Source organism: Typopeltis vanoorti, chromosome 21 (assembly GCF_054136105.1).
Source record: "Typopeltis vanoorti isolate ZY-2024b chromosome 21, IOZ_Tvanoo_1.0, whole genome shotgun sequence".
Taxonomy (NCBI): domain Eukaryota; kingdom Metazoa; phylum Arthropoda; class Arachnida; order Uropygi; family Thelyphonidae; genus Typopeltis; species Typopeltis vanoorti.
In genome coordinates this window covers 71,151,088-71,163,170 of record NC_143569.1, presented here as the reverse complement: position 1 = coordinate 71,163,170, position 12,083 = coordinate 71,151,088, and the positions used below count along the sequence as shown (strand labels likewise).

The 12,083-nt window shown below is 33.5% G+C and overlaps 1 protein-coding gene across 5 annotated transcripts in view; it reads right to left on the bottom strand.

Moving 5' to 3' along the window:
- Pak (serine/threonine-protein kinase PAK 3-like protein) overlaps positions 1-12,083 on the bottom strand; it is a 392,921-nt gene that overhangs the window by 196,460 nt on the left and 184,378 nt on the right. The gene's annotated exons all lie outside the window — the stretch shown is intronic.

Here is a 12,083-nt window from a genome sequence, read left to right as displayed (position 1 = left end):
GAAGAGTTCCTCCACACCAGTTTTCAATATCAGCCCACTCATGATAAAGACGACCTCTGACATTTGTTCTGCTCATTAGGCCAATCATCAATGACTTAACTTTCTGCACTTGACATTCTACAAATGTCCAAAGAGTTTTAATTTTCTTTGTATGATTATGACTGAGTCCATCCAATTCGTAGAATTTTATGATAACACTTTCTTTCAAAAGCCAGTATTCTTCTCTCAATTCCTTTGTCATTATCTAAGTTTCGCAGTAACATACAGCCAAATCTGGATAATATAACACACTGCTAAAAATGCATGTCTCAAGCATGCTTAGTTTGTTTTTAAGCTGGTGGATATTAAAGATCCAACATTATTTCAAAAAATGTTACATAGAAACTATGAAAGTTTCATAATTTTGACCAGAGAGCTTATGAGAATACAATCCTCAGCATTAGAGTTGCCTTAGCTGGCACTACTTAAAAGAACATAATCACTGCCCAAGCATCCATATATTTGCCTTTTATTAGTGCAATTGATGAAGGTTTCACTGGCCTGACATCTGTTTCAAACTGGTTGGATTTCTTCAGAGACCAGGCAGAAAAGAGCAAAAACCCTTTTAATACTAAAGAAATCCAATGTCAGAGAATTATATTTCTCATAGGTGAATTCTCAGTCAGCATGTGAAAGTAATTAATAAAGAAAGTCATATGGTTTCATTTTGGCAACAAATTATGTAGAAAATGGATATTAAAGATCCAACATTTTGGCAGCCATCATCATTTCTACATTACATCACCAAAGTGAAGCCATATGGCTCTTTCTTTATTAATTGCTTTTACACACTGACCGAGAGTTTTCACTTATGAAAAATACAACTCTTTGACATTAGACTGCTTTAGTATTGAGAGTTTTTGCTCTTTTAAGGTTTCTGCCTGGTTTCTGAAGAGAACCAACCAGTTCAAAACACTATTTCTATATAAATTATGTCACCCAAATGAAGCTGTATGACTCTTAATTGCTAGACCGTAATTTTCTAAGGCACATGGTCCCCCCCACCCCAGTTCAAACAAGTGAAATTTGATAATGTCAAATTCCAAATATAAAGTGAGTAGCAGAGCAAAGCACTCAATCCACAAGGTGTCATGTCATAAAATAAACATTAAAGAAAAGCAACAAATCTTCCTTTGTTTTTTTTTTTTTTAAATCTCATGTAATATAAGAAATATCATGCTGTGCATGATATTTCTTGCACAGCATGACTCAAAGTAAAGGGAATGATAAGAATGCAAAAAATAGATATGTTTGAATACATAAATAGATATCTTTAAGAACATTTGAACAAGTTTTCTTCTTAAACTAGCGCTTTAATGCTTTAAAAATTTGTGGAACTGATGAATTGTTGACCTAGTTATGATGGAAACGTATGAACACAGAACTTTGTATCAGTGAACAAGCTGAAAATGGACATGGCTGATATCGCATGCTGATTAAGATATTGCAGTCAACTGTGAAAGACTATCATCAGTAAGGACAAATATGAAATTGCAAAGCACACACAAAGCTCCATAAGTCATTTAAAACAAATGGAGATTAATTTTAGTGGTTTTGAAAAATTGCTTAAGTGGTTTGTATCAGATGTGAAAATGATATAGATATGTAAGCAAAATGATCTGTGAAAAGGCACAGATCACTTTTCTGACCTGCAAAAAGACCTATATTGCATATTCAAATTTAAAGCAAGCTGTGTGTGATTTAGGCATTTACCAACAGAACTGAGATCGAACCACCTATGAGACACAGGAAGACAGCTTTTGACAGATTGAGCTGCTGCTAAGAAATTCATGAGAAATTTAAAAAAAAAAAATTGTTCAAGATTATTCACTTTTCCAAGTGATTAGCTTCAATGAAACTAGTGTTTTCTGGAAGAAGATGCCTATAGGGACATGCAGTATGCAAGATAAACAAAAGCTGCCAGGACATAAGGCATCAAAAAATTGTCTAACATTGCTGTCAAGATCATCTTGGAAGACTTCAAAATGAAGCAACTCGGATCAATCATTCTAAGAACCACAAAACATAACTAAAGAATGCAATTAAATCTCAAGTCCTGGTGATTAAGAGTTGTAATTAAAAGATGGATGACCTGTAAATATTTGCCTGACTTATAAGCCAGCACAAATGTTTTCAGACCATATATGGCTGAGCTCTAAAACTTACCAAATTAACCTCTCATTATCTTCCTTCATTCCATGTACCTCTGTCATTTCTAACAATCTTCACCATGCAATCTTCCCCAATGAATACCATCAGCTCTTCAAGACACTCAGAATATAGAAGTCATTCTATAGGTCTTGAGACCTTGTGTGCAGACTGATAAAAGTGTATGGTAAATTCAACCATGAGAAATCACTATTTGAAAGAGTTTTAATAGTGCCATACTGCTGGGAGTACAGGAGATGATGGGAAAGTTTGTGAATTTATCTGATATAGTTAAATTTATAAAATATTATAAATGAGAGGTTACCACTGAAAATTATTAAGAGAGGACAAGGGTAATGCTACTCGAGCCCTCAACATCAGTGAACAGAACTGTAAAATGGATGCTATGTTCAGAGAATGATCTACTTATATTCCTTTAGATTATGAATCAACAAAATCTCAGATTATAAACAACAAACATCACCCAAAAAAAGTAACTTCAGGGTCGCCTTGAAATTACAAAAATCTTAAGCAGCCCTCCCTATGATATAAGGATTACCTAAGATCCACAAACCAAATAATCTTCTTAAATTAATAGGAGATATTATTGATTTCGCTCTAAGCCTCATTGGCCATGCCTCTTTAATCAAATATTACACGATTTTAAAGCTTTTATTAAAAATTTAATTTTAAATGATTCTGATATCATTTATGAAATATTAGGAAAATGATCTGTGACACTGCTTCTCTCTTCACAAATATCTCCTTGAATGATACTAATTTTTAAGACCTTTTTCCCACTGATACACGGATCTACTACTTTACCATAGACCTAAATAGTTATTTTCCTCTTGCATTCAAAGTAGATTTAAAAATTAATTTCAAATTAATCAATGCATAAATGAAGTTAACTGGACAAAATATAAAACCACTTATATCCATGTCATGTTGCACAGATAAAATAATGAGAAAATCTGAAGTCTTATATTAGCAGATTAGCACAGAAAAATGTTAATATAATATTATTTAAATTAAGGGGATATTAAATCCCACATTTGAGTTTCTTATTAAAACCGAATAAGAAACTCAAAGATTGGAATCAGAGAGTTTCATGCCGAATATAGTAAAATAAACTATAAAAGTATCGGCGATTACTAGCCTGAGCCAATGCAAGTAGTCCTAGTATGTAGTACAAACTCGGGCAACTCGCAGCAAAGGTGGTAAAGTTCTGATCGCTATTCTTGGTATTTTCCATAATGTAAAAACACATTTCCTAGGAAATGTATGCTGTTATTACATTATAGTGGGAGGTCACTACCCAGACCGGTCAATATATCAAATATAGACAAAATTAAAAGAAAGCATGTTATTACATAACAATGCAATTAAACTTTCCCTATAGTGTACAATGTAAAAGCTAATGATAGGAAGTACTAATCAAAGTCACTTAGCAAATATGATTTTTTAAAGAAATATAAAATACCATTTTATAAAATATTTTCTTCTATAATAAACTGTTCTTTAGTAGGTCAACTATACAAAAGATATATACCATAGTAAAAACTGAGGATATGTATTAAAACTAACTACTATAAACATATATATGGAATAGTTCATAAATATGATGTGGATGAAAACAGCAAGCAAAGGCATTATTACCAATCAAGAAAATATGAAGTTGCTAAGAGTCATGCAAATACATTGCATTCATGCACCACAAAAAGGCAAGCAAGAACTTCATAGAACCAAACTATAACAGGACAGGTGCTTAATTTGTAAAAGTAATTACTAAATTTATTATGTTCTAAAAATACTTAAATTATAATGGTATAATTTAATCTATATAATTTTTACTATTTGCTTTATTGCCAACAGATTTTATCTCTCTCTCTCTCTCTCTCGTGGGATTTTCAAGGCTATATGTTCACTACATATGAACACTTTGCTACAAAGAAGCTGACTCACATTTAAAACATTTGTTAGATTGCTATATTATAGTAATGCATAACATGATGTGCAGCCAACTCATATCTTATATTTTTGATAACGAGTGATGCAAAGTATTCCCTCAATTTGCCAGTCTGGTTGGCAGAGAGGTTAGTATACCTGCCTCCAAACATACTGTGGGTTTTCAAATTCCGCTATGGATGTAGATTTTTGTGATTGTCTTTGGGTATTTTATAACCCAGTGTGAAATCCCTGTCTGCCTCACTGAAGATCTGATAAAGTTTGATCTTCAGTCTGCAGAGCAGGTTTCTGAACTATGTGAAAAAAAAAAAAAAAAGTGGGAGGGGATACAAAAAATAATCCAATGATAAAAAATTGTTATCCTCCCACAGAACTACATTTTTACAACCTGTAATGTGAGGGGAAGACAATTTTATTATTATTTTGTGTAGAGTTTATATTTTGACAGAATTAACAACTATGCAGATAGGCTTAACCACCGTATCAGTGCATTAATTAGGTTTCAAAGAAACTACATTTCTCCATTTCTCCATTATTGCTTAACATGACAGGCCACTAGGCTTAATATACAATCAGGAAAAAAAAAAAAAAGATGCAAGGAATTTCAAGCTCTAGATAAGCAAACTGGTTAACAAATTTTTTAATATTTTTTTTTTATTTTGGGGGTTTATGTTGCTGCTATGATCTGGTTAAAATTTTTGATTTTAATAATTTTTCTGCTTCACTTTTACTGATTAGATCTAATACCATTTTCTTACTTTCTTCTTTTAATGAGCTAATAAAATTTTGAAGGGTTTAGAGAAATATGCTTGTAAAGGTTAATTTTTTTAAATTATTATAAGGTCAAGAGAGGAGTGCATATGTTGTATTGTTTATTCACATTCCTATTTTGGTATTTTTTTTTTCTTATTTTTTCAAAGCATCGCTAACAATTATTAGAGTAGATCTAAAGAATAGTGATAATATGCTGGGGGAAGGGGGGGGGGCAACACACCCTTTATTCCATTTGGGTAGTTCTGCATATATTTCCCAGCAGTTTCTACATTCCAATATGATAGAAGATTTCAGTTTTGACATTATACAGTTTCTTGTGCTCATTCTTTTCAACAGTTCAAATTTTTTTTACTGATAGCATAATTCATTTGTGAGTGGTTCTAATTACAAATTACTTTTGCAAATATTTATAAGGTATGACCCATGACACCTGTTTGATAAAATTTAAAAAAAGACAGGTTATTAGAGGCTGACCAGAATAATTTTAAGCACATTTCTATTATGAACTTGGGAGTATAACATCTTTGTCAATCTCTCAGAAAGCTACATAAAAAATAATTTTGGATCCCTTATCTACTTACTGTTTAAAATAACCACTGATTACATCTTCTCCAGAGATTTCTCCATTTTTCATACTTCATCTTGCACACTGTTGTGAGGATTTAAGTAGGCAGACTACTGACTGATGAGTGTGATGGAGTTTGTGACTTCTCTATTCAAGGAGCTTTTCATATCTTACTTCACACAATTAACTGTCTTTTGTCCTAACAACAAATTCTTGCTGATTGATTACATAAATAGGTGACTTGTTCTTAATTCCTCTCAATTTTTTTATAGAAATATGTCTACAAAAGTTTATTTCTTTGCATCATCAATCTGTTAAAACACTACATGACTGAACATATTTAGCAGAGTTTGCGATTTCTTATGACAAGTGTGAAGAACACTCGCCATAGATACCTGTGGAAAAAAAAGGAATAGAGTAGAAACATGACAGCTGTGTGAAAAGAGATGGATTTAATTTTATGCAACTTTGTGTCCCTTGAAAGATTTATTACGTCTTAAGGAATACTTAGATATGAGAACAGTATTCTTCAGATGGATGGATCATGGTCTGTATAAAGGTGTTCAAAGGAAAAGTAATTCTCGGAGTAGGGAAAAAAACGGTTTTTCTTGTCTAGGCTAGGAATTGGTATTATCACAAGTAAGATTAAGATTAAAAAAACTGACACTCACTAATAGTGAAGTTGATGAGATTATCAATTCTCCCACTGAAGAATTCAGATTAATATTCAAGATTGCAGAGATAAATATCAGATGCAAGTGCTCTCCTTTCAAACCTTTCACATTTAAAGAATGATTTATGCCAATAATCTTCACAGTTCTACCATATATCTGTATGTTATTTAGTTTTTAAATTAAGTGTGACATGTTCTTAATTTAATATTCTGAGGAGTTCATATTACTTCATATGAACTTGATCATGCACTTGAATAACGGATAAGTTGGCAAATCATCTCATAAATTATTGGCTACAGTGATATTCTCTTAATGTGCCTTAGGCACATAATATAAAGCTCAGAATAAGGAATGCCCGGATTTTATCTTTCCTCCCCCTATATAACCAACAGATGAATATATTATTTACTAATTTATTTGTTTTTCAGTGTGTGTGTGTTTCAGATGGAGTTGTTACTTCATCTGGAATTTGTTCTAAAAGAATATAAAATGAAAAGTTTCATTTTTCCTACAAAAATCTGTCAAGTAAATGAATGAAATAAACAAGTAAATAATGAGTGTAACAGTGATTTATGTTGTAATGATTAGAGGCAGATAAAGTTGGTTGGAGGGAGAGGGGGAAAGAGGACATAAACATAAAGGGGGACAAAGATACCAGAATTGCAAGCCAATTAAAATAATAACTGAAAGGAGTCAAAGGATTAATTCCTATTCAGTAGATATTTTGGGGTTATATTAAGGTCATAAGTTGCTCTGCAAGAAACTGAATATCTGACAGAACAGATCATTGGAGTATCCATCAAGGTGAATACCAAGACTAAGAGAATACTGAGAGCAGGTCATAAAACCAACTGGACAATATCTGCAATGCAAAAAGTATTATGAGTCTCTTTTCAAAAGCCATTGAAGTTTTATAATCAAATGACAGTTTGAACAGGAACCAAAGAATGAAAACAAAAAGTGCAGAAATCAACACTTGCAGCACAGAGCTCAGGTAATCAAGGGCAGATTAGGTACCCAAGCCTACATCCATTAACAGCTGTTCAGCACAATTTATCCATTATTAAAAGTTTTAAAACATTTATATAATGTTTTAAAACACAAGTGAACACATCAATGTGTGCATATACTGTGAATATGTCCCTAACAACAACACTGAATGATCAGTGGTGGAACACATAGTAGTGAAATGAGTAAAGAAAGCAATAAAAATTATATCTAAAAATATTATTTCTATAATGTGGATTACAAAAACAATATTATCATTTGCATGTTTTTTGTTGATTTTTTTTTTCACCTGAATAATAAGAAACTACCAACAATCTTAAAATACTGATTGGCTTTATACAAGGATGAAAAACTAACAAAAGCAATATCATTTAGAACAAGCTAGCAAGAAAGAAAACAAAAATTCAGAGATTTGCAATAAATAGAAATTGAGTCTGAATTTTGAGTAAAAAAAACAGTTTCTTAGTTTGCTTTCAATGTGGAAGAAAACAATTAATAGGTAATTACCTCTGCTTCTTGCACATGCATGTGCATGCACACAGCATCAACATACTATTTCTACAGCCTCTCATGTGTGGAAATGCTATATAAAATAAAGTCTTAAATTTCATAACAACACACAAATTTAATTATATTATTTTGTATGTGTGCACGTAAAAATTAAATATGATTTGAGAGAACTAATGTTCTATGAATTTCTTTGTCTTTTGTACATGTAATGTGTTTAAAACTTAATGTTTCCTTGGAATGGGTGATTGTAAATACTTAACATAAGCCTCATGCTCTTGAACTGCAATCAACGAACAGCCTGTTTTAAACTGAGTCATATTTTAAATACAAAATAACTCCAATATGAACTTGGTAATGAATACTTCAAAGAAATTCAAATACTGATCATAACTTAAAATTTAATGATACAAATTTTAGTTGCGATAAGAATTAACAAACAATAAAATTTATACGACCATTCAATGTTAGAGTTCTGCTGTAAAGAAATACTTATAAAGGCAAGAGCTTATATACATTCTTGTATATCACAAATGTCTATCCACATCATATTGATGAGATATACAACATTTTAATTTTTATTATCGCACCCTCTATGGAGCAGACTCATCGTGGGAGGTTTCATTCAACTGACAACATATTTATTATTTTAAGAATTTTAAAATCCTTAACACTCCTTGTTTTAACAACACATTCTGGTAATGCATTCCATTCCCTGATAATTCTCAATGTAAAAAATCTACTCCTCTCACCACCAAACTCTTATGTAAACTTCCAGGGATGGCCTCTGGGTTTTTCCCCTCTTGCCTTCTACTTTTTATAATCCCATCTGGATTCATCTGATAAAATCCTCTCACTAACTTAAATGTCTCTATCATATCACCTCTTTCTCTCCTATCCACTAAACTTTGCAATTCACATTTCTTCAACCTCTCTCCATAGCCAGCATTCCTAAGTCCTGATATGGTCTTAAACACGTAGATAGGCTTATGTGTTCATCACAGATGTTGAATTGGATTTAAACGATATTGATGCGAAAACAGATTGATAAGAAAATAACTATTTATGAATTGAAAAGCTAACATTTCGCTGGTATTATATCCAGCATCTTTAGAGCACACAAACAAAGTTTGTTACAAATGAGAGATAACCACAATTCGGTATAACAGTGGGACTAGTATAAGTAATTGCAGTATGCAACACAAGACTAAAGTCCCAATACGGTGCCATCTAAGTTATTTAAAAAAAAAGAAAGGTCCAAAGTTTTGAAAAAAATAAAATGAAAATAAATAAAATATAAATAAATAAATATGGTCTTAGGATGACTGTCTCCCAAATCTTTGGTAGATTTATACAGTCATACTTGTTAAGGTTTGGAGTATGTTTTAAGGCTTCTGTTGATTCCAGGAACAACCTCTCTGACTTGTAGAAGCTTCTGTGCAGTACTTTTGTTTTTTTCCAATTAATCCTATGTGCTGGGGTATCCAAAGCATGGTCTGCCAGACCTGACTTGCATTAGCGAAAGTGCTGGATATATTTTTTGTGTTCACTGAGGCAGATGTCCACAGTTCTTCCTGTCTGTCTGTAGTAGGCTCAATGACAAGGACAGGGCACTTCATAGACTGTGATAAAGGAGTGAATCTGTCCTTTGGTGAACGGATGAGAGTTGCCAATTTCACATAAGGTTTAAATACAGTGCACAGTTGGTGTTTGTTAAGCATTCTAGATATCTTTTCAGATGTGCCTTTAATGTATGGGATGGTGATAGTTTTGTGTAGTCTTCTGTGGTAGATAGTGGGGGAGGGGGATTTCTGGGTAGCACTGAGTAGATTTCTGGCATCGTTGTGAACTTATCATCGTTAACCTTAACCAAAGCCATGAGTGCATAAAGTCGTGGACACAATTTTGCCGTTACTCCTAAAGAAGTTCCAAAAACCAAAATAATGGCTTCCGTTGAACGTGGAATATAAGACCTGCCTCCAGCAATAGCCAATAATATTAGGTCAGACTTGGCCAATATCCTAATTCATTCTAAGCCTCCCAAAAATAATATTCCACATAAAGCAATAATGGCTCTAAGAGCTACGCAATAATAACCACATGACAATAACCAAATCAGACAAAGGAAATGCAACTGTAGTAATGGATACAACAGAATATGAAAGCAAAATGCACACACTTCTCCAAGACCGGTCAACATATCAAATTATAGATCGAGATCCCACCAACTCACAAAAGAATAACGTGTACAAGTTATTGAACAAAGTCACTTCCTGGCCAAAAGAAACAGTCAACAAACTCAAACCCTTTCACGTTAAAACGCCCAGAATATATAGAGCTCCAAAAATCCACAAACAAGGTACACCTTTATGCCCTATTGTAGATAGTATAAACAGTCCTATATATAAACTAGCTAAACATTTAGCCAAACTACTAGCCACTTGCACAAACAATTCTTCCTCTTTTGTTAAAAATTCTACCCACCTAAGAAGTATTTTAGAAAACCACACCTTAAATAGTTCAGACCTAATGGTGAGTTTTGATATCACCTCATTATTCACTAATGTATACCATTGACTGAAACACTTAACTTACTAAATTCAGAATTCCCCCCTGATATATTTCAGCTATTTAAATTCACAGTACAGGCAGGTTATTTTACATGGAAAGGGAAATTATACAAACAATTAGATGGAACAGCTATGAGATCCCCCCCCCTTTTCTCCACCCTTAGCAAACTTCTGCATAGAACATCTGGAAAAGCTAGCCATCAACGCAGCCACTCTCAAACCTAGTCTCTGGCTACGCTATGTTGATGATGTGTTTGCTATTTGGTCACATGGCCAAATAGCCAACACTGACACATTGAATACATTTTTAGTGCATCTAAATAGCCAACACCCTAAAATCCACTTTAAAATGGAACTAGAAGTCAATGACTGCCTGCCCTTCCTGGACATACTGATCACACGTCTTCCAGAAGATTCCTTATAATTTTCGGTTTATAGAAAACCCACACATACAGGGAGATATTTACACAAACAATCACACCATCACTCTTCTCAGCAATATGGTATCTTAACAACACTAACCCATAGAGCTAGAGCAAACCGTTCCAATGATTTGCTCTCACTGCTGAACTTTCTCACCTGTGCCACACCTTCCTAACCAGCTATAATCCCCATAAGATAGATAAAATACTAAATGCTATCCAGAAATCCCCCCCCCACTATCTACCACAGAAGACTACAACAAAACTATCACCATCCCATACATTAAAGGCACATCTGAAAAGATATCTAGGGAGCTTAACAAACACCAGCTGCACACCGTATTTAAACCTTATGTGAAATTGGCAACTCTCATCTGTTTGCATAAGGACAGATTCACTCCTTTATCACATCCACAAGTCTATGAAGTGCTTTGTTCTTGTCATCGAGCCTACTACAGACAGACAGGAAGAACTGTGGACATCTGCCTCAGTGAACACAAAAAATATATCCGGCACTTTTGCTATGGAAAGTCAGGTCTGGCAGACCATGCTTTGGATACCCCAGCACACAGGATTAATTGGAAAAAAACAAAAGTACTGCACAGAAGCTTCTACAAGTCAGAGAGCTTGTTCCTGGAAGCAACATAAGCCTTAAAACATACTCCAAACCTAACAAGTATAGCTGTATAAATCTACCAAAGATTTGGGAGACAGTCATCCTAAGACCAAATTAATATTTATTAATTTTAATTTTATTTTTTTCAAAACTTTGGACTACTATTTTTCAAAACTTTCAAGGACTACTATATTTTTTCAAAACTTTGGACTACTGTTTTTTTTTTTTTTTTAAACTTAGATGCCGCCGTATTAGGACTTGAGTCTTGTGTTGCACGCTGCAATTACTTATACTAGCCCCACTGTTACACCGAATTGTGGTTATCGCATTTGTAACAAACTTTGTTTGTGTGCTCTGAGGATGCTGGATATAATACCAGCAAAATATTAGCTTTTAAGTTAATAAATAGTTATTTTCTTATCAATCTGTTTTTGCATTAATACCGTTTAAATCCATATCAACATGATATGGTCTTAGTCACTGGTCTCTGAATCCCCTCCAATGCTTCCACATAACACTGAAAACCAGATGACCAAATCTGAGCACAATAGTCTGAGTATGGTCTGACCAGTGCGTATAAAGCACTGGTCAGACCATACAAATGCCAAACACTGTATACAGCACTATGATGTACAGTGTTTGCAACACTAGCAACATGTCCTCCAAACTTCAGTCTGCTGTCAATCATCACTCCCAAATCTCGAATCTCATCCACTTCCTGCAGTACAGCCCCATCAATATAGTAAGAAACCTTATATTTCTGTACTCCAAAATGCAACACCTTGCACTTAT